Here is a 25,396-nt window from a genome sequence, read left to right as displayed (position 1 = left end):
TTTTGAATCAAGGTGAAGAAGAGGGTATTATTACCAAAAATATTGTTAAACATCTTACAGTTAAGGATCCGCAAAAACAAATACTTTATCTTCTTCCCAAAATACATAAGTCTATTTCTAAACCCCCAGGCAGACCCATTGTATCTGGCATAGGTTCATTAACAGAACCTTTATCAGCCTTTTTAACACATTACCTTAAACCATTATTAACTTCAGTTAGAGCCCGATTACAGGATACGACACATTTCCTACAAATTATAGGAGATACACAATTGGAACAAGGGTGGTTAATGTGTACGTTAGATGTGAAATCATTATATACCAGCATACCGCATTGGGCTGGACTACAAGCCCTAAAATATTGGCTGGAAAGATCAGACCTGTATCCACCGGGTTTTAATACCTTATTAGTCTGCATGGCGGAACATGTGTGAATAAAAATGTCTTCTATTTTCATGGAGAATGTTTTTGGCAATTACAAGGTACGGCTGTGGGAGCTTCTTTTGCTCCCATATATGCGGACTTATTCATGGCCTATTTTGAAGAATGCATGATTTATGACACTTCACATAATCTATACATGGTGGAAATTGACATCTGGCGATGATACTTGGATGACTGTTGGATGGTGTGGCGGGCGGATCAAACATATTTACAATAGTTTATTGAGTATTTGAATGATAACATATGGGGTATTGAGTTCACTGTCACATTTCACCATGACACCATTTATTTTTTGGATGTCACAGTGTACAGAAATACAGATCATACCCTAAGTACAAAAACATACCGGAAATACCCATAATATAATACATTGCTTCATGCATCCAGCATGCATCCGAACCACACCATTCGAAATGTACCAAAATCTCAATTTATGCATATTAAATGCATTAGTTCATCTGAGAAAGATTTTGAACATGCCAGACAAGATCTTTTTCATAGATTTAGGGATAGGGGATATAGAGATTTGGATATATATAGAGCAAGTGAATGGTGTAACACTCTAGATAGGAACACTTTGTTACAATATAATAGCTCTAACAAAACTAAGCAGGACTCGATTCTTAGGCTTGTGACCACATATGGTAGGAACCACCACTTGTTAAGAAATGTATTAGATTCCAACTGGAATATACTTTTGGCACATGAGGAATTGAGAACACTTCTGGGTCCCAAATGCCAAATCTCATTCAGACAGGGTAAAACTCTAGGAGGTCTCTTCTCTCACTACAAACATAAAGAAAGTGGAGGTGCAATATACCGACAAACCACTATAACTGGAGATAAACTTCTGGGTACCTTCCCATGTGGTCATTGAAGTTCCTGTTCACAGGTTAGTAGATTTAAGGAATTTACTAGTGCTAATACAAACAGAGTGTATCAATCGAGGGTGTTCGCCAGTTGTAGTAGTACATGGATCATTTACTTAGCGACGTGTCAATGTAAGGCTTTCTATGTGGGCCAGACATCACGATCACTGAGGATACACATGACAGAACATAAAAGTGATATCAGGAACAAAAAAGAAACCAACGCCTTATATAGGCATACCATCAAACATGGGAATGCTCATTTTATGTTTATGGTTATTGATAAAATTATGGGGGATAGAAGCAACCAACAAGGTTGGCACACTATCTTGAATCACAAAGAAAAATACTGGATTACCAAACTTGGAGGATTATTTCCGCCGGGTCTCAATGACCATTTGTAAAATCATTATTAATATGTCGATCCTCAGTGACTAGTAATGTTTAGTGGTGTTCAAGATTTAGTCACATCCATATGGTAATCAATAGGTCGTTTAGCATGGACTGTGGGTTATATGTCCAAGCAGACTTGATAAGTCAAATATTGAATAATAAAAAATGGATTTAACCATTTTTTCAGAATTGTTTGGGGACTGCTTAGAATCCTATAACCATTATTCATAGATGCATATTGACATTGTGTCTTGGATTTTATATTCTATACTGTGTATTTAAGCTACAGTTATTATTATACATAGGATGATATTCATCTTAGTCACAACAAATTCAGTATATAGTGATATCAATATCATGGAGCATATATTCAGGCAGATATATAATATATCAGACAGTTATAAGTAAATATGTCATGAACTGTCAGTTCATTTGACTTCAGAGCTTCATGTAGGTGGAATAGGTTCCTTTGAGTTATTGTTTAAATACTTTATTCTATATGTATACTATTTCTTTCAAATATATATACATATATACGGTGTAGTTGTTTGTTTTATACACTGAATTAGTTTACACATTTAATATGCTGGAATGTAAAAAGTAAAAAATAACATACACAGTTTAGATAAATAGGATATGTTAGCATTTTTCACATTCAAATTAAGGGTTTTCCTACCTATGTTCTTTAATTGACAACATTCATATATTCATGTTTTTGGGCTTCTCAGTGTAATAGATTGCATATGTGTATCAGAACTGTTTGTTTTTTTACTGATTAAGATGTAATTATCATGTGCACTGAAATACTCCATCCACAAGGTTGGGCTATACCATTGTTTCTATTGGTCAGGGACCAATATAAATATCTGAGAGCAATCTGTGTTTTAAAGAGTTTTTCTAAACCACTGAGGAAGGCTGGATAGCCGAAACCGGTCTGGTGATATTGAATATGTTAATATAATAAAAGTATCATTTGGAATTTATTCTGGTGTCGAGTATCGTGGTTTGCTGGTTGTTGGTGTTTTCATGACTGTGGTCTGAGCGTGCACGCCATCCTTGTGAGGCATTAAGTTTGGTTGTCTATACGTCAACCTCAGAAACGTCGACCACAAAAGGTTGAAAAACTGAACATCAACTTGTTACAATGCATGCACCAATAAAGAACCTCAGCACATGCATTTTCACTAAAAAAAAAACAAAAAAAACAAAACAAGCAGCATTTTTTGATGAAAAGACCAAAAATATGAGCCAAAAATCTGGACATTCTGGAATTCCGGACAGTTGAGAAGTATGTATGTTGATGTTCGACAGGTGTGTGAGATCGACAGTCCCTGAGTAGGTGGATTGCGTGATCTCGGAGTTAGTATATTTAATTACCAGGGGATGTGAGAGTGCAGGGGGGCATATTTTTTTTTGGGATATTTTATATATATATATATATATATATATACATATATATATTTGGATATTTTATATATATATATATATATATATATATATATATATATATATATATATATATATAAACAATAAACAGTATAGGATTATGGGAAATGAAGCTCCTGAAGGACAGTAGCATGGGCGCCTGAACCATTGAGCGAGGGGGAGCCCCCCCCACTTTTACAATTGCAAGCATACCTCCCAATCATACCTTCATTCCCGATTTTGTTTTTACATTTTTTTCTTTTGCGCTTTTGAGCTGACGTCATCATGTGCGTGATGACATCAGCTCCAGCTGGCTGTTTGAATGAATGACTGAAAGCGCAGAAAATTTAGGAAGGAAACAGAATGGAGTTGGCTGCTGCTTGCTTGTGAAGGTATTGTCGGGTAGGTGTGTACGAACAGATTCTGCTTTCTAACTGGTGCCTGAGCTTTTTCCGAACGGGAAGGTATTGTCAGAGTGTACGAATGGAGGTATATGCAGAAATATTTTCAAACTTCCTTTGTAAAGCCCTTTCTGGTGTCTCACAAATCACAGAAGTTAAGCTTACATGCTTGTAATTTTGAAGAGGCTTCCTGTTTCTTTTTTTAAAAGATAGCATCACCTGTGCCTTCCTTTGTAGTAGGAGCTACTCCATACCTTAATGACTCTTTAGATAAGTAAAACAAGGGTAATTCATAACATCTGTTGTCTCTCTGAGAACTCTTGAAAGTAATTAATCTGGCACATAAGCCTTATATCACAGTTTTAGCTCTTTCTGAGTTTTCAGTTCACCCATTAATTTATCGGTTCTTATTCAGGCCTCAGACGCTTACTGTCCAAATTTTGATAATCTCCATTAATCCCCACCTGCAATAAATAGCCCCAAAATTACTATGTCCCACATTTGGCTGCACTTTTTAGATTAATTTAGCAACTCTCTAACCCCAAATGACAAACACATTCTAAGTGCCTTTTTAGCTGCATGCTTCATCACAAGATGAACTTCTTGACTATTAGTGCTAAACAGATGTGTGACATCATGCCCATCCAAGTAAGGAAGACTTGAGCATTTTCTATGTTACTCAGGGGTTCTATTGTCTTTTCTGGATTTATTAGTGTCATGTCTTAACAGAAGCTGTAGGAATCAATTTTCCTTAAAGGAGTAGCACTAATCAATGCTTTTGTTCTTCTAGGGATTAATTCTTTTCCTGTGTGTTTAAGAAATATTTGGTTTTTACTTGTCATATTTTGTGTTATTTTGGCAGTTATTTCTGATATACTGCAGCAATGAATATAGAAAAAAAAAATTAACAGAAGGAACAAAAAACAACGTTATGTCTTAAAATGGACAGAAAATAAGGCTAACGGAATGGTTAATTCTTAAACTTGTAGTATAGCTGTATCATACAGACATTATCAGAATGACTGAAATTCTAAAAACACACCATCACTGAAAAGTGCACTGACTAAAAACAGATTTGCCTTCTTCAGCCTCACTATGACCTTGAACCAGTTATTGAGTACAAGTCCCACTTCAGCATGTACTCTAGACATTTTTAACAAGGTATTTCTGCTTTCTGAATTTGAGGTGTGTGTATATGTGTGTGAGAGTGTGTGTGAGTGTGTGTGCCTGCTGTGCCTGCTGATTTTGTGCCTATGTTGTGGTAGTAAATAGTTTTAAAAAATTGCCCTTTTTAGATTAATTGCTCCCTCACCATCCGCCCCCCCCCCAGTCTTCAACAGCTTCCAGAGCCTCTGGACAGTAGTCTGCAAGCTTGACAGTTGAACTTATGAACCTCTTCTGACAACAGTAGGGGAAAAAATCACTTTCTATTTCCTTTCTCCTCAGTGGGAGAGATCAGCACTAAACAATGTTCTTAAAAGCACAGTGCCATCATTATATATCTGTTGGCCAAGATAATAATGGGCGGTGATGAGGCCCCTTGGTTGGGCTGATAGGATTTACCAGCACAGTGATTCTCCCATAAAAAGATATTTATGTAGGTAGAGCTGGATCCAGTGCTAGGTGACCTAGGCAGTTGCCTGGGGTCAGCTGGTAGCTGCCACAACATTTAACTTTAATTAAACAAAACAATTAGAAATGAAATTACATTTCTTCTTTAAATATGTACTCTGTGTGTATCATGGCATGGGGGATTTGATTTCTGACAAACAAGGAGAAAATACCTTCTGTGTATATAGTGACCTAGTTAGGGATGGCAGGTTAGTTAATTAACTCTTGCTCAAACTCTGTATCTTGGCTACAGGACAGACAAGACCTTTAATCCTTTACACCAACTACCAGACTACTAACTCAGTCTTCAAAATTACAGGAATACATTTTCAAAGAAAGTGTTACAGTGCATTTTCAAGGAATATGAACTTCAGTGCATTTTTGAATGTGAGTTTCAGTGCAGTTTCAAGTAGGAGTTTCAGTGCATTTTCAAGGAATGTGAACTTCAATGGAAGAGAAATTTACTGTTGCTTATGCTAAATCTGTTTTCAATATGCAACTGTTTTTTTAGCAGATGGCTGCCGGTGTTTGTACTATAGAATTTGAGAGCAGTGTTAGTAGCTCAACAGGTAGAATACTTGCCTTTGGTGCAGAAGCCTGTAGGTTCTATTCTCACACCATATCGCTGGAATGCTGATACTGCAATGCACTTCAAGGGGGGGGTGCTCTCTTGAGTGTGGTGTCCCTGGGACAAAATGTTGAACTGTGGCACCATCAGTCTGTGTTAATGTTAATCTTTTACATTCACCTGAGCTATCAAAAAGGGCAGGGGGTCCTTTATTTACAGAGCTATTTACAGCATACATATTTATATATTTACAGAAAATGTACATTTCACACTATATCCCTTCATTATTAATAAATCTTTAGATTCATGCAGACGACACTCATTTCTCCACAGCCACCACTTAATTTTTCTTATTATATTTGGTAATAGCCATTTTCCATTCATCATTACTTAATTTAATCTTTCATTCCAAATTTTCCATATAATGCCAACTATTTTTATCCAAATTATTGACATATGCTTTACTACGTTGTCTATAAAAAAGATACTCAATCATATCCATATCTATTTGTTTATATTCTTGTAATTCTTTAACTATTTTGGTTTGTATTGTCTTTTCCCATGCATTTTAACAGTTCTACACATTAAAAAGACATGTTTTGTTATTTCTAATTCTCCACAATAAAGAGAAATCCTTTCATAAACTTTTTATAAGGCATATTTCTCTTCACTGGTAACTTATTAATTTGTAATCTCCATAAGAAATCTTGACATATAACATTTTTCTTACCTCTACTTCTTTGCTTTATAGCTTTAACTTTTTTTTTCCTGTTAAATGTTTCCAAGGATTCACACAATCATTTTGCAACATAATGTTTGTAAACCAGATTTTCCTGTTTCCTTCCATTCTTTCTATCTTTAGTTTCCACAATTGTATTTTTCCTGATATATTCTTATTTCATTTCTCCATTCTTTCTCTCTTTTCTTCATTTTAATTAATATCCATTATTCTTTATATTTTTCCTTAAATATACTTGTCACCAGCTTATTTTCTTTTCCATTTATCCATTCCAAGACCTTATATAAGTTTAAAGATGCTGCATATACTATTGGATTCAGTAAATCCAAACCTTCTTTCTCCTTTTCCATGTACAAAATTCCTCTTTTTACTGGATTTAATTTAGATCCTGAAATAAACTGAAAAATAATTTCAATAAACTTCTCTTGAGACCATATATACAGTAGCTATATATGATATTTTTCCTATTCATATTGTAGTTTTCAAATATACACTCTTACTTAATGACAACTTATACATACTCCACATAATACTAAGCTCTTTTAACTCTCTCACAATTGACTCGCATTGTTCCTTTCTTATAACATACTTTCCAAATTCAATTCCTGACAATGAAATTATCCCCAAACTGTATCTCTTCCAATTCGTTATTACCACTAAACCCTTTTTCTTTAATAATGCTTAATCCAACTTCTTGTAGTCTGTTATGTAACTTTCTATTTATCTTTTTCATTTCTTCTTTATTTTTTCTGTTAATTTTATATCATCAGCATAAGACAATAATGGGGCAATAAGTTTGCTCCCATTTTTTCTCTATGTTTACTTTTGTCCAGTTCTTCATTTAATCTTTTTATCACACTATCCATAACTATTACAAACAAAATACTACTCAGTGGGCATCCCTTTTTTACACCTCTTTTCATCCCTATTTCTTCAATTAACCAACCATTTACTAGAACTTTAATTTTAGTATTTTTAGATACTGATTAACATACTTTTTTAATCTTTATACTAAAATTGTATTCTTCCATTTTTGCCATAAAATATCATGCTCTATTGAAACAAATGCTTTATTTTTGTCAGCCAATATTAATTTTATGTTGTACTTTCTTAATATCAAACACTAGTTCCCTAATTATCATTAATACTTCTTTGTTTCCTTTTCCTTTAAACCTCATGAACATCTTCTTCCATTATATAATGCAACTGATATTCTAATATTTTCTGCATTATTTTCATAAATAATTTATAATCACAACTATTCAACATTACAGGTCACCAATTTTAATTTCATTATTTCCTCCCTACTTCCATATAAATCTCAGCATACCCCCACATATTTCTTCATAATTAATCCAATCATTTAATCATTCATAAGATTTCTTTTTGCCATTGCATTAATTTCACATATATTAAAAGCACTATCCCATCTGGTATCGCTGCTGAATTCACATTTATACTCTTCATTACCTTGTATATTTCTGCTATTGTAATCTTTTGTTTATTTCTTCTGTAAACTGTTTTACCCTCCACAGGCTTTTCCTTTTTATTCCTTTCTTTTCTATCATCTCTTTCACATATGTAACTATGGTGTCCATTATATTTCTCTGTTCTCTTTCAGTTTTTCCATTATTATTTTTAATCTCTTTCATTATACCACTATCTTCTTTTACTTTTACACTTAAGATGGTGATACTTCTTTCCCTGTAAAAGAAATATGTTTGTATATATAATAAATCTTTATTTTTTCTTGATTCTTTTGATAAATGTCTTTTCTAAAATAATCAATTTCATTCCTATCAAGACTATTTAAGACAGCTTTTTTAATTTCTTTATATTCCTTTTTATCTTTTTGTATTTTTTTTATTTTCCCATTTAAATACATTCTTTTGTCTATCTCTTTAAATATTATCCACCATTCTGACCAATTTTTATAAAAGGTTCTCATTGTTAAACGATACTTCTGTAAAATTATTATATCTTCTTGATCTTTCTTGTTCCATTCCTTTCCATTAATTCTCTTAATTCCTTTCCCTATTTTAATATATTCTTTATTCTCCTCTATTTTAATCCATGTTGTTAAATAATCCAGAAATTTAAAAAAAATGTCTCTACTGCTTCTTCTATTACAGTTTTCATAGTTTTAGACAGAAGAAAATACTCTATCTCTGTTTGAAGTTTCCTTCTCCGATATGTACTGTTATTCAGATTTCATATATCCAACTCTTCACATTTTATTTCTTTCATTACCATCTTATTTATGCTGTATTTTCCTTTTTTATGTCACGATTAAAGTCTCCTGTTACTATTATATCCATATTTACTATAAAATAATCTAATATATATATTAATATTTTTTCCTTTTTTTAAATAGCACATATGCATATATTGTTATTAATCTACACAATTTCTCTTCCCATCTAAAGTCCACTACCATCAATCTTCCTCATCTAACTAAAGTATAATCTAATTTTGTATTCCTTTTCTATACAATATAGCAATCCCTGAAACATTTTTTATAATATAAATTCTATATTATACCACCTAAGCATAATGTCTGTTATCTTTCTTCTTTATTTAAAATCTTAGTATCTTCTAACACTATCAAATCTACATCACACTTATTACACCATTCTATTACTTGATTTCTCATATCTATATTCTTTATACTATTAACATTAATATATTAAACTTCTAAGATTATTTGATGCCCTTCTCTTTAATTTATGAGAAATTGCTTGGTTATCCATTTCCTTTAGTTTTAACTTTCATTCCTAAATCCTGAAAATGTATTTTCCTATCTTTAACCCTTTTCTCAAATGAACTTTTCTTTTTAATTATTTTCTAATTTATATCCTCTTCATCACTAACTTCTGCTCCATTTGCCCTCTCCTCCTCCCCTTTTTGTACATTATCCATGTTGTCTTCTGGGTTTATGTCATTACTTTCCTCTTGTGATTTTGTTGTTCTTCTTGTTGCAATGCTTCTTTTTCATTTACATTTTGTTTTTCTATATCACACTTTAATCTCCTCTCCTTCTCACAATCTATCTATAAATGTCCTGTTCGCTTACATTTATAACATATTTTTTCATAATTATTAGCATCATGACCAATTTCCCTAAATAAATAACATTTTTTATCACAATTATTTACAAAATGCCCCTCTTCCCACAGAAAAAACATGTTCTCTGTTGGTCCCAATGCTTAACAATAGCTCTATGACCATTAAAATTAATCACGCTTGGAATGTGTACAATTTTACTATTTTTACTATTTTTCATTTTCAAAATCACATTACAGTCCCAAGCCCCTCTCCAAAGTCCTGTATTATCAATAACTTTTGAAATATCCTTTATTTCATTACAAAAGTTCCTTAATACGTATTTTTTATACCCTCTCTTTCAGTTTCTGTTCAAAATTGTACATTGACTGTTTTCTGCATTTCTTGAAAAAAAGTCTTTATATTTGTTCCATGGATATATATATATATATATATATATATATATATATATATATATATATATATATATATATATGTATATATATATTCCCTCTCTGTATTTTTGAAATGTTTCTAAAGTTTCAGCAGTCTCAAAAATGTCACAATGAGACTTTTTTATTAAGATAAAGGCTCTTACCTCCTGTGCCTTTATGCCTAGAGGCACAGCTATCTTGTTCCAGATTTTATTCATGTCCATCTCTGCTTCTTCCTTACTCTGGGTTCTCAATACATGCTTCTTCATTTCCAACTCTTTCGTCTTCTTTCTCTCCCTTCTGGCTTCATTTTTCCAACTACCTCTGCAAATGATTACTTTTGTTATTCTAGTGCTTTATTTGATTTTTCCATCATTTCATTCCACAATACTTCTTTTCTCATCTCCAGTTCACTTTGTTCTATCAAGTTCTATCAAGTTCTCTAATATATCATTCCGTAACCCTCCAAACTGAAGAGTTGTAATTATAATTTCTTCTTTGCTTTTTGAGTCTTCAAAAAGCTCCCACTGGAAAAACTTTCATGTATCCTTTATTTGATCTAATTTTTTCTTTCTTTCAAACAACTCTCTCTTCTTCAAATTCAGTAAAGATATCTGTAGAGTCAGCATTTGCCTCAACTCTTTTTTCTTTGGATGCCATGTTTTGCATGCTGTTCTACCAGCCACCTCTGCGCTAGGAACAGAACAGACATTTCACATTCAATGGTCACATGCACCTCAAGTGTTATAACAAGTAGGGGGAAGTTCCCCAGTGCCTTGGCCCAAGTTTCTCCTAGAAGTATAAATACCATCAAGGGTCTCCCCTGAAAAGATGCTACTAGCCTAGTGGAACTAATCTAGTCAATAAAGGATATTTAAATTAAAAGTTTTAAATGAAATCCACCTATCTGCCCTCATTTCAAAAGTAAAGAAGAAATAGTGTGCATGCTGATATCTTCGAGCAATGTTTATGGTAACTGGGGGGAGAAACAAGTAATGGGACACCAGAAATGCTGTGGAAGAGGAGACTAGTCTATCCCCCTGCCTAGGATCCAAATTCACCATCATCCAGCTCTGCTTTGAGAAATAGGCTTTTCACAGTACAGCCATGTGGACACATGCATAATAGATCTAAGGGAGTTATAATGCTTAGATATTGCAATAAAAGCAAGTTCAACCATTCTTCTGGATTAGACTTGTTAAGAAGATACTTTCATAAAACCTACAGAAGGTCTATTTTTGCTAGAGATCACAGATAGTCCCTCCAACAATTGTAGGTAGTAGTTGCATCTTCATTCTTGCTAAATGGTCTCTGTATGTGCTTCTATCTGAGGGTTTACTATTCTTACATGGGACCAAAGTAACAGATCAGTGTACTTCCAGGTAGAGCAATAGTTTTGCTCTGCAAGTGTTATGCCACCTCTTTGAGTGAAACGATTCACATCTGATATCCAAATATATGTAACCGATGAATGCAAAGAAGAAAAAACTGTTAAAATAAACTTAAGTAGTTTTCATTTTACTTCATGAATCTCCAAATTAACCCTTCTAAATAACCATTTGGAATTTTATGAAAATCTGATGTTAGCTCTTAAGACATTAATATGCACAGCACCCTAAAGAAATAAAAATACTTGTTAGGGATCAGGATTCAAAAAATGAAAACTAATCATTTATGCAAAACTAGACTTATAATTTTTGCCCTAATATCAGCATGTTTACCTTTACAATTATGCAATATTTTCCCCTAGTCTGAATCCATGTCTGTTTATAAAATGAATGGGTAGAGATAAGGATTTTATCCAAGTGTAAAAAGAAACCCAGAAATAATAAATGCAATCCATTCTGGAGTGGGGGAATTCAGAAAAAAACAAACACTTCTCTGTGCTAAATAGTTAGGATGATTTATTGCATATAGCAGAATGGTGATTCTGTATACATGAGTTCCAGCATAGCACCATTCTATGAGGGAAGGGGATACATACTAAAGCACTATGGCTGCAGTAATGGAAGTAAATGTTCTCTTTCAGAGGCCACATTATGGGCAATTGCCAGGGACATTGGAAGAAATACATAGTCTATGCAGCTGCATACACTGAAAACGCAAAGGGGCATCGTTGCCTTCGTTGACTTTCTTTCTGAATTTTGGTTTCCAACATTTAATCACTGTGGAGCAGGCATATCTGGATATGTAGTCTTAGTAGTGGCACAGACTACATATCCCTAAATGCACTGTGTCCTCAGTCTTACAATAGGAAATATGTTGTACTGGTGATGGGAACATCTGGTTTAAAAAAAAAAAGAAAAAAAGAAATTGTGAAAATGTGCCACCGAAATTGGTACATTAGAGTAATAATCCAAACAATGACCAGCAGTAACAGGACCCGGAACTTGCAAAGACAGCAAGAGTCGTTGTTGAAACAAAGCCTTTAATCCACTTAAAACCGGTGAACACAATATGAAACAAGCGCTTTCGCTCAGTCAATACCAAGCGTCTTCAAAGTACAAAGTGCTTTCTGCTTAATTAACAGATGTTAAATACTAAATCAAGCAATCACATGACCCTCCTCTCTCTGCTTTAATTAAAACCATACCATATTGGTAAAAAGAAAAGGAACTGCTTATCTAAAAAGACATAATAAAATGCATGTAGCTAAAAAGTGAGGGCTGAACGCTAAGAACTAAAAAATGCCTGTACATTGTCCCATTCTCCATGACCAACATTGTGATATCTTTGCTCTCCAGCTCTAAAAGCACTCGTAGGTGAATTTGATCATCCAAAAACCTGTTAGTCATAAACAAGATGACTGTAAAAAATAATCAAATTCATATTACAAGTCTCAAACAGCAAATAAAGTGTTCATACTTAATTTTATCTTATAAATGGGACATTCTTAACTTTAGGACGCTACTAATGTTTATATTTTCATTCAGACCAGGGGACCTTCCTGCATCTAACTTGAGCTGCCAGTATAATTCTTGATACTCTAGCCTGTCCTCCCAGTTACCACCCCTTATATCAGGCATTACTTGCTCTAAAACCATGAACTTTAGCTACATTTTTTACAAACTTGTGAATGTTTAAAAAAGGCGTTGTTTTCCTTGTCTTTGGAGACATCATAAAGATGTTCGTAAACTTTTCTCCTCAAAGGTCTCTCCGTTTTCCCCACATAAAAACTGTGACAGTGCATACATAGTCCTAAGTAAACTACTCCCTTAGTTCCACAATTAAAGTGTTTGGTGGAATTAAATCTAAATTTCCTAGAGGGAATGTAAACTGTGTCATGGTTAATCATAGCACTACACTGTTTGCAACTACCACATTTGTGGGTACCTGATCTTATTTTACTTGTTTCAAACCCAGAATCTCCTTTCCTCTCAAACAATTCTTTTAGGTTAATGTCTCTTTTCCTTACAAAGTGAGGACAATCTGGAACAAGTTGTTTTAATTCATCATGTAAAGCAAGTATAGGCCAGTGTTTGAAAATGATCTGCTCTACCTTGTGAGAACTAGCTGAAAAAGTGTGAATAAAATTGTTTTTTGCATCTAGTTGTTTCCCTCGTGTGTCTTGGTCAAGGGTGGTGAATCCAGTTCCTAGTAAGGGAGGGTATTTCAATTCCCTATTTTGTATGACCTCCTGAATCATACAGTCAATCAAGGACGTGGGGTACCCCTTTTCTATAAACAATGCCTTAAGTGTGTGCACTTCATCAATAAAACTTTCAAGAGAGCTAGACATTCTAGATGCTTGAATAATCTGCCCTTTAACTATACCCTTTTTCTGGTAAAAGGGGTGCCCACTATCATAGTGGAGGTACGAGTTGGAAAATGTGACTTTCCTATACAACTTAGATTGAAAACATTGGTTGACATAATCTTTAAATAAAGTCACATCTAGATAATTTAGTCCGTCGTGGTCAATCTTATAAGTAAAACTCAAAAACTCAGTGCTGGTGTTAATGTGGTTCAGAAACTCTTTTAAGTTTTCTTCTGTGCCCCTCCACAACAGACAAATATCGTCAAGGTACCTCCTGTAGTGTGTTATGTGTTCAGACCATTGACTTGAAAAAATATAATTCTGCTCCCAATAATGTAACACAACATTGGCATATAATGAAGCACACGGGGCCCCCATCGCAACCCCTTTCCTCTGGCGATAAAACTCACCATTAAAATAAATGAAATTGTTCTCAAGGACATTTTCCATAAATTCCAAAACCTGGTTAATGATCATATTGTCCAGACCAGCTTCTGTCACTAAAACTTCTCTGAACTATTCCAGACCTGTTTGGTGGGGAATACCGGGGAAAAGCTCAACAATGTCTATGGTAACCATAAACAGGTGTGGGTTGAACATCCATTGGTCAATTCCTTTTAAGAAGTCCCATGAGTCTTTACAAATGTGAACAATGGAAGATAGAAATCTTTTCACACTAAAATCTACAAATTTTGCAAGAGGTTCAGTAATGCTTCCTGCACCTGAGACAATTGGCCTGAATTTGATTGGATCCAAAGTTTTGTGAGTCTTAGGAATGCAGAAGATGACCGGAATTCTTGGGTTGTCAACATGTAAAAAATTGTATAGACGTTCATTAATCACCCCCTGCAATAGATGGTCATGTAAAAGAAAACTGATTTTAGAGTGTGCAATATTAATTTCATTTATTGAGACCAACTCATATTGGTCTGTTTTTTGTAACATACTATGTAAAAAAGAGTCATAATCGACCGTGTACATCAGCACTACACCCCCCCTCCCTTGTCAGGTTTCATTACCCTACATCCTTCCTGTTTCAAATAATCAATCAGTTGCATCTCTTTAACATTCAAGTTAATGGGGTATGTGTTAGACTTACAACGTTCCATGTTCCTAATGTCCTTTTCCACCAATTCCTAAAAAACCTTAAGGGAAGGGTGGGTAGGGGGGTTAAATGTGCTAGTCCTTGTTAACCCCATATTAATGTTAGTTTGGTCTTTAAAGAATAAAGTAAGGTTCAATTGTCTGATAAATAATTTCAAATCAATCAATGTGTTGTTCAGGTTTGAAGGACGAGAGGGGACAAAGTGGAATCCCCTGAAAAATAAATCAAAATAATCCTGGGTAGGTACCAACTCCATAAAGTTAAAAATAGTAAAATTACCCTTTCTACAAACCACATGTTTATTACAAGCATTCTGTGGGTCTGTGTTGGGAATCAAAGTTCCTACGGAATCTACTTCTGGGGGTTGTTCCTACTCTGATGTTGATGCCTCAGTCCCCTCCCCCCTCTGACGGGGGGATGCTGAAAATCCTGAAAGGAATGCTTTCTTCCCTTCTCTGCAATTCTCTCACTTCTTCTAAGGGGCTTGGTCCCCAATCTAGAGTAGTTACCATTGTTATTAGTTTCATCCACTCTGTCTGCAAATACAGTGTTTACATTGTTCTTCCACCCCCCCCCCCTTCCGGGGGTCGGATAAGCTACCCCCTCTCTATATTCAATAAGATCCCTTTCTAGTTTTTTAACTGGTAAATTGAAATTGGTACATTAGAGTAATACTGTATTGGCTGTACTGATTTTACCTGTACATTTTCTGTCACAACTCATGAGTCCGACCATGATAGTTGTTTTTCTTCCCCACAGTAGAGAGACACCGTAACTCAGAAGATTTGTTCCAGTGTAAGCTGTGTTTCATTAATAACCACAGACACTGCCTATTGCCCATATCATTGGTGGAAGACAGGACAAAGTGCAATGATTAATACATTATTTCTGCTGCTGGGGGCTCTGCATCTCTGGCTGCACTTTCTCTCTAATTTGCTTTCAGACTGCTTTGTAAGGGATTTATAAATTCACTGCAAGTGTTAAACTGCAAGTAAATCTGATTATCCCTAATTACTTCATAAACCTGAGCTCAAAGAGGCTTCAGCTACTTCTCTTTATAGGTTTGCAGTCATTAGATTTAGTTGTTCTGGAGCCAGAAATCTATACTATATTCAAGACCGAATGTTCAGCACTAAAAACACTAGTTGCTTTAATGTCTGCACCCAGCAGTTAGTTTTCCGTATAGCAGACACTTGCTTAATTTCTGTTTTTTTCTGTATCCATGCAGTGTTTTTAGTAATTAGAAAATGAATGCATTTTTTTTTTGAAGTAGCCATTAATCATCACACCCTTAAAACATGCAGCTGATAACTCTGAGCTGCTTGTTGAAAATATTATGTTTGGCATCAGTGCTCTACCTCAATTAGCAGGTACACATAAATAAACATCCTTTACACTACTTTCATTTCTTGTTTTTTATTTATTTTTAATAAACAAACCTATAACAACATAGCTCATTTTGCCAGCAATCAACCATACAAATCCCATCACTGTCTTGCTTTAAAACAGCTTCAGTGGCTTGAGTTCTCCAGACTTCTTCTCTCCCAGCTATGATTCACTCACACCTTACTTAACAAACCCTTAGCATGTCCTTTCCTCTCCTCTCTCATATCCCTCTACATCTCCTCATGAACTCCACGCAGCACTGACCAACACCTTCTTAAGATTTATAAAACCAACAAAAACATTGACAAACTTCTTTATAAAAGCACAGTGTCCCAAGCCTGGAACCATCTCCCACCAAACATTCTTAACATCAATTGTACAAATAATTTCAGAATTGAACTTAAAAACTAGCTTCTTAATTCCAACTCGTGCCTATGTCAGGACCCTACTTAATCCACTCCCCACACCCACACCTCCTTATACCTCTCTTTACACTAGATCATAGACGCTCTACTGCAATTACTCCTTGTCAATAGCAACACTATCACATTTTATCACTAATCTATCCCTATTCTCTCTTATATTATAACATTCTAGTGTAACCCTAAGACTGTTTTTTTTCTAAACTCATCAGCTGTTCATTTAGCTTTCTACTTTGTATATACTAGTCATATAATGGCTGTTATTGTAAATTTATGCAATGTTATAACTATGTAATTCTCTTGCTTTTTTAAATGTATAACATAACTATATTATAATCTTGTTTTTTTGGACTCTTTGCATGTTAAACCCTTATTAAAATCTTGTATATTTTTTTCTGAACTTTTATCTTCAGGTCTCCACTGAAAACAGGCCTTTGGCTCAGCTGGACTAACCTAGTTAACAAATGACAAATCCATCCATCCTCAAAGCTTTTTTCCCATTTTGCACACGGGGTCGGGGTGTCACTTCAACAGTGACAATCATCTCGAGCCAAGGTTTACACCGCTGGGTGGCTAACCCTGCTGCAGTAGTTCATCCATATCACTCATTCGCACAAGCACCTATGGCCAATTTAGAGTACCAGAGCACCCAGAGGAAACCCACACAACTGCAGGGAGGACATGCAGACTCCACACAGAAAGCACTTTAGCCGAGAATTGAACTAGAGAACCTCTTGCTGTGAGGTGACAATGCTAACCCCTCTAGTGCTATGGCTGTCCAACAAACAAAATACATAAGTAAAATTTTATTAATTTACAGTTTGCCACTGGTAACCAGGTGGTTGTGTGCCCCCTGTAGACTTGACCTGGAGACATACATCTCTCAGCTGTCCAGAATTTCACAGAATGTCCAGAAATATTTCTCATATTTTTGACCTATTTCTTATAAAATGTCTGTTTTTCTGGCAAACCATTGGTTCATAGGTTCATAGGTGTTTACTAGGCTAATGACCCTGGAGCCTTTAAACGCCTAGCCCATAGGATTACCCTGGCATTGTGCCACCCAACCTTAGTTCCCAGTGCCTCTGTCAAGCAGAGCCACTGGAGTGATCCCCGGGGTGAATTTTCTATTTCCCATCTACTCATCAAGATTTCTCTTGAAGAGGGCCAGTGAGGTGCTCTGTTTGACATGTATGAGAAGTCTATTCCATAGCATGGGCAGTCTCTGGATATGAACCTGTCCCTCCGGCACTTTCTGTTGATTGTGGTAATGAGGCTGAGGTCTCTGGAACATGTGGTGCAGAGGGATTGGGATTTCTTTAGGTGTAGCATTTCTAACAGAGCTGGGTCAGACACAGCTTTGTAAGTCAAGCAGAGATTCCCTCTAAGTAGGTGAGATGAGACAGAGAATAGTTGGAGTTTTCTGAGTCTGTCCATATAGGAAATGTTTAAGGCCTAGGATCCACTTTGTGAGGTACTTTTGTGGCCTCTCCAGTTGTTGCAGGTGTCTAGTGAGGTACATGCCAAATGGGGCATTGTACTCGATGATTGGCCTAATGATTGGGAAGAGTAGAGGGAGACAATGACTTCTTTCTTCCTGGATGCAAAACCCTTATTAATGAGATGTGCTACATAGAAGGACTTTCTGACCACAGTGGCAATGTGGTGGTCAACCTGTGTTCCCACATCTCTTATAACACCTTCTGTGTTCAGTGGACTACCATTGATGTGGCAGTTCATAGGAATTGGGTTTTTCCCAAAGGGGATGATGACACATTTTTTGCCATTGAGCTTAAGGCCATGATTCTGACACCAGTCACTGGTCTCAGTGAGGCTTTTCTGCAGGATGTCAACATCACTTGGGGAGTTAATAATGGCTCCCAACTTGCAATCGTCTGCAAACTTTGTCAGCCAGAGTCCCTTCGTGTTGGCCTGGACTTCTGAGAACTAGATACCAAACAAGAGAGGACCCAGGACTAAGCCCTGTGGGATTCCCCTCTGACTGGTCTGCAGTCTGGCTTGGAGTCAGCTACTTTCACACCGTGGGTTCTATCTGTGAGACAGTTTGCAACCCACCTAATGATATAGGGGTTGATGCCTAGCTTAATGAGTTTTTCTATGATTCCTGAGTGGGGCATGGTATCAAAGGCCTTGGCCAAATCAAGGTAGGCTTTATAAACCACCTTGCCTTCATCCACAGCTCTGGTGACTGACTCAAAGAAGTCAAGTTGAGCAGGCATGATCTACCCTTCACAAAAACAAACTGTGTGGGATCCAGAGTTTGGAGATTCCCTCTATCCTTGTTTATTAGGTACATGATGATGCATTTCATAGCTTTGCATATCAGACTTGTCAGGCTAATGGGGTGATAAAATAATCCAAAGCGGTCAAATAAAGACAGTTTGTACGCTATTTTTTGTATCATATTCTTCTACTTCACCTCTTTGGCATTGGATTATTTTATTCAGTATTTGGTGCTTTTTGTTTTATCGGTTTGTTTCGTGGTGCCATGACTGAGGTAGGAGAGGATCCGTTGTTAAATGTCACCATTCATCCTACACCTGGTAGTGGTGACAGTAATTCAAATAACATCAATAGTTTACTTTTGTCTACGTTGATTGACATCAAAGGTTCCTTGAAGTTTTTGGTTGAAAATGCTACGAATACTACAAAAAAACCTTGTACATCTAACAAACAAGGTTTTAGTTCACCTGCAGAGCTTTACGAGGAGTTGGACACCGTTATTGATTTGGGCGCTATTGCAGATGCTGAGGCGGCTGGTGATGACGTTGGTTTTCCCGCTGATGGTCTCCATCTACACGCCAGGAACGCGGAGTGTTCTTCCATAGATGAATTGCTCGTTTTAACCGACAATCCTTTTGGTGGTAACATCGTAAAGCAAAATGAATTATGTGGAAACCTTTTTTGTGAACAACATGAACACTTGTTACGCTTGTTGAAAAGATACAGGTCAGTCAATATTGAGAATTGTTACTTTATGCGGTGCATAGAGTTAAAGATCATACCGAAGGGGCTAATGTTTTTTAAATGTCCCAATGGCGTCTATGCTAATAGTCCGTTTTTTCAGGACCTTGTTGCCTTCTTTACGGAGTCTGGCATTTGCTTTCTTAGGTTATTGATTGAAAACAACAAACAGAAGTTAGTTGATTTGAAAAATGAGATAACCGAGTTAGAGCAGCGTTTAAGGACCACCGTGTCCTTACAAAAGTTTGACCTATTAATGCATCAATTCTCTTGTGAACTTGAGAAACATTCTAGTGAGGTTACACTCTGTAAACAACACAAGATATCTCGTGATGTAACCTCCTTCAAGAATAAGACTGCTTTTGATCATTTTGCTAGAACGACAGTAAAAACAGGTTTAAAGGACAAATTTATTTCTAACTCACGTCCTAATAAGAATTATAAGAATTCTTATAAATACAATACTGATTTTGCTGTTGTTGAGAAGCAGACTAAGACTAAGACTTCTAAAGATAAGGTCTCAGATGGTTATAATACGCGGACTTTTAATAGCAACAGTAACAGTGTGATTTGTAATTCTGACTGTTCTGCAGATCTTGTTGTCTGTGACAATGTGGAAACAGCGGTGACTAACAGTGACAATCTTGATCAACATCCTATGAGCTGTGATACAGCAAAAGTTACCGTAGGTAACATTAAGAACAATTCTGCATTAGATTCAGGACCTAGTGTTGTACCTAAAAGAATTCAAGGAAATTATAACAAAAAGACTGTTTTTACTCGCAGTCGGACTTTTTTGGGGTCAACGTCCTCAGGGGAGGAAATTTAAACAATGACCTTGATTTATTTAATATTGTAAATTTAACAGATCATATTTTTACAGATGTCCAATTGAAGGTGTTGAAGCTAGGGTTGAATTTTGTTCCTTTACATCGTGGCAATTACTGTAAGACAGTGGTTGATATTATGAAATTCACCAGAAAACTAAATTTAACCTATTTGTTTAATAATATTAATGACACAAGTAAATGCCTTGTTAAACCTTCCATTTACAATCCTACGTTGCATCAAACCTTAAAAATATTCCAAGAGCAATGTATACAAGACGTTAATAAACATCTTAATAAGAAGAACATACATATTGACTACAATTTGACATGTATTGAGAAGTCAGCTTTATTAGACTTGCAGAAATTAACTGATGAACTGAGATTTATGAAGAGTGACAAGGGGTCAAACATTGTCATTATGTCACAGGATAGATATAAAAAGTGTATGATGGATTTATTAAACAATGAATCTGAATATGAATCTATCCCCTTGTACTTTATACATACTCAGTTTAAAAAGATACATTCCTTTTTATATGATTTTTTAATGTCTGGTCAAATAGCATTTGATTTATATGAATTTTGTTTGATTTCCGAGCCAAGAATTGGTGTCATTTTCGGAATTCCAAAAACTCACAAAAATATTTTGGAACCTCCGTTTAGACCCATTGTTGCTGCCCCTCATTCAGTGACGGAAGGTATTGCCTTGGTTATTGACTCATTGTTGGGACCATTGTTAGAATGCCAATCCTCTTATGTCAAAGATTCTTGGCATTTTTTGAGTAAACTAAAAGGTTTTTTGGACAACCTCACTTTTGTCGCTGGTACTCACACTATTATTACTGTTGATGTTGTGTCGCTTTTTACATGTATTCCTCATGATCAAGGAATAGAGGCTGTGCGTAGTTTCCTATGTCAGAGAAGAACTTTTTCCACCTCCATTGCTAACACCATCTGTTCATTATTAGAAATTATTTTGGACAATAATTTCTTTCTGTTTGGAGATCAATACTTTAAACAGATAAAAGGCGTAGCGATGGGCTCACCAGCTGCCCCCGCTTACGCCAATACAGTGATGGCTTGGTGGGAAAATGAAATAATCCCTTTATTAGAAGATAAATTTAATGTTTTGTTTTATTGTCGGTTTGTTGATGATTTGTTTTTTATTTTACCTGGGGGGCCTAAAATAGTAGATCCATTTATGGATTATTTAAATTCTTTTTCTGAATTTTTAAAGTTTACAAAAGGTGATGTTGGAAGTGTTGTTAATTTTTTGGATGTTCATTTATGGTGGGATAGCATTGAGAATAAATTTCAGACTAACATACATCGTAAAAATACCTTTACAAATGGATACCTACATTATTCCAGTGGACACCCAAAACATATGATTAACAACATCCCTAAGGGGCAATTTATAAGGGCAAGTCGTATGACGACTAGAGACGATGACTTGATTGCTGAATTTGATTTCATTATTGAATTATTTTTAAAAAGAGGTTACGATATTGCTAGGTTGATGAATATTGCCAATGGGATTTTTGATAGACGTTATGCAGATTTTCCCCCAATTTTATGTAGTTCATCTAATAACACGAACGGGTTAATAGTCTTTAATCGCAAAGAGGCATTTAAACCCACTTTAACTTGCTCCCTAGAAATGAGTGCAGATAGTAAGGATTTATGTTCCATTTTGGAAAATAATTGGAAAATAATAAAGGGTAACCCCGACATTTCTTTGGTTTTAGGTGACAAACCAAGATGTGTTTTTCGTAATGAATATAATCTGAAAAACATTCTACAAAATGGTAAAAAAATAAATAAAAATAAAATATCAACAAAACATGGGATGCACTGTTGTCATAGATGTACTGCTTGCAGATTTATTTTGGTGAGTCCATATATATCTGTGAGTACTATCCCTTATACTATTGAGGTACCTGGTTTGGTTAATTGTGACACCACTAAAGTGGTATATATTTCATTTTGTTCAGGTTGTCCAGCATTTTATGTTGGAATGACCACCAGGAAATTGAGTACACGCATTAAGGAGCATAATTATGCCATTAAACGTAGAGACCTGACCAATGCTTTATATAAACATTCCTGTATTTGTGCAACATATAAAAAGTTTTTATTTACTATTTTAGAGGAATGTTCTTTTGATCCTAGGGGAGGCGACCTTAAAAATTACTTGGAACAAAGGGAAGCTATGTGGCAGATAAAATTAAAATCTGACATTCCCCCTGGGTTAAATGAATTTATAAATGTAAAATGTTTTTTAAAGGATCGTAAATTACAAGTTACTGATAAAGGGAAAGTAGTTTCTTTCCTTTTTTAATAACACTGTCTTTTTAAGTGATGTTCACTATCTTTGTTTTTATTGGTCTATTTGTATTGATCAATTAAGTGATTAATGTATTTAAATGAGTTTTTGATATGTGTTTGTTCATTCTGAGGAAGTTTTTTTACGAAAGCGGTCAAATAAAGACAGTTTGTACGCTATTTTTTGTATCATATTCTTCTACTTCACCTCTTTGGCATTGGATTATTTTATTCAGTATTTGGTGCTTTTTGTTCTAATGGGGTGATAGTTCCTAGGGTCTGTAGTCACTCCTCCTTTGTGGAGAGGGATGACTATAGCAGTGCACCATTCACTAGGGACAAAGCCTGAGGTGAGGCTGTGATTGAACAGGCCACACAGGTGAGGTGCCAGTTCACTCTGTAGTTCATGTAGAACACAGCCAGGGATATTGTCAGGTCCCATAGAAGCTGTATTTTTGGCCTTAGACAGTGCTGTTTTAACCTGTGCAGCAGTAATACTGGGTGCCTGGCAATCTACTGGTATTGTGATTGGTCCTTGTGGGGGGATGGGGACAGGTAAAGTTGGCACTGAATCTGTCAGTCAGTATATTGGCAATATCTGTTGGATCGGTATAGGAGATACCATTGTGCAGTAGCTCAGAGCAAATCTGGGTATTGCTGTCTAGATTTTTTACATAACTATAGAAGGCATTGTAGTTTTCTTTACTATCTGCTGCAATTCTGTTTTCATATTTAGCTTTAAAGGATTTGATGAGGGGTCTCAACTTTTTGTTGAGGCTGAAAAGGGAGTTTTTCCAGTTTTGGGCCTTCACCTTATTCTGCATCAGTTTCCTCCTTCTGTTGTAGAGTTTGTTTATGGCAGGGGACCACCAGATTGGCTTCCTTTTTTGGGAGGAGAGCATCTTGGTTCTATTGGGTATGTCGAGATCCATGCATTTGTGTACATATTTGTATAGTGCATTGGTGTATGATTTGTCAGTCATGCAACTATTCTTTATTTGCATGGGTGCCGTGAAGTTATCCACCTCTGTTATTAGGAGCCTAAAGTTAGCTTTGGAGAAGTTTTTCATGGTGGTTACCTTTTCAGGGGGGGTGGGAAGGATGTGGATTTCCAAGGTGATTAGTTTGTGGTCAGATCTAACCAGGGAGGAGTTGACTATTGGTGTAGAGCAACGGTCGCCCATGTTAGTAATGACCAGGTCAAGGATGTTGCTACCTCTAGTGGGGGTAAGAACAACTGGTCCAGGGTATTGGAATTAGTGATTTCCAGGAAACGTTGGGCAAGTGTATTGGTACATGAGTAGTTTTCCTAGTTAATGGAGGGGTGGTTGAAGTTGCCCAGTATGAGAGTGTTAGGTTGGACCCTAATATTGTCTGGGGTGCTTAGGAATGTGGAGCGTGAGTCTTGGGGCATGGTTGGTGACCTATAACAGGCTAAAACCTGAATCACTGTCTTACCCAGTGTTAGCTGAACCTGAAGTATCTCTGATGCGTTATGTTGGGCTACCAGTCTGGAGGTGTGCGCATCCTTTATGAATATGGAAACATCACCGCCTTTGGAGCTTTGGTCCAAGTTCTGGGGCTGAAAGGTGTGGAATGATTTATAGCCTGGTAGTGCAGGGGTGCTTTCAGCTGTCAATGTTCTCCATTTTAAGGAGTGTTTTGAGTGAGTGCATTTTGAGATTTAGACTTCTACCGTAAAGCAGCATGACCCTCAGATTGCATTTCTTTGTAGCTGTTATGGTGGTAATTTGGCCTTTGGAACACCACCTAAAAAAAGGCACTATAGGGGTGGCATGAACCTTGCCCAGTATTGGGAATCCTAGGGGTGACAGATGCGGGCCATCTCTGGCAAAGCATTGAGATTTTAAGTCTCTATATAATGAAAGATATTTCAGTTTCAAATGTCATATCCTTCAGAAAATGTATGCTAATGTAAAACCTGTTATTCTAAAAACTTACTAAGTTTATAAGTGCAATATTTTAAAATATTTCCCTGACTTTGGGTTTTTGCCCTTCACCCCTGACATTTTATCTGTGTCCAGAATTATTGAGCTTACATGTTGAGAGGTATGTCTACAGATAAGCTGGATTAGCTCTGACTTGTGCTTCTCTGAAAAAAAAACTACATTGGTGGAATTATTACTATTATTATTATTATTATTATTATTATTATTTATACTGACAGTGTGAAACCAGACACTTTGGGTAGGCAATGGATATGGGGACTGTCTGTGGATGAAATGATTGCCTCTGCTGTTTGTTATTGTGTTTCTGGTCTTGGAAGACTGATATCTAACTGACTGAAGCAAACTGGAATTCAAGATGTGACCACTGTTTCTTGTTGTTGTTGTGTCTTTCGGCTTATCCCGGTTATGGGTTGCCACAGCGGAACTCCGGTCTGCTAATGTTTGGTAGGTGATTTTTACATGCCAAGTTACCAGCCTGGATGCACAGCCTTCAACGAAGGCATGCCCATTCACGCATGCCTCCACACAGGAGACGTTCTAGCTGAGAATCGAACGCGACAACGTCGTACTGTGAGGTGACAACGCTACCGCAGCACCACTACCGCGGGACTTATGTGACCACTCTTTCTGAGAAACATAAATACATTAATGTGTGTGAACAGTGGGTATGGGGGTTGTCTGTGAATGAAA

The sequence above is a fragment of the Protopterus annectens genome, chromosome 8.part0, assembly GCF_019279795.1.
Source record: "Protopterus annectens isolate FY-2018-M chromosome 8.part0, PAN1.0, whole genome shotgun sequence".
NCBI classification, from domain to species: Eukaryota; Metazoa; Chordata; order Ceratodontiformes; family Protopteridae; genus Protopterus; species Protopterus annectens.
This window is presented reverse-complemented; position numbering follows the sequence as displayed.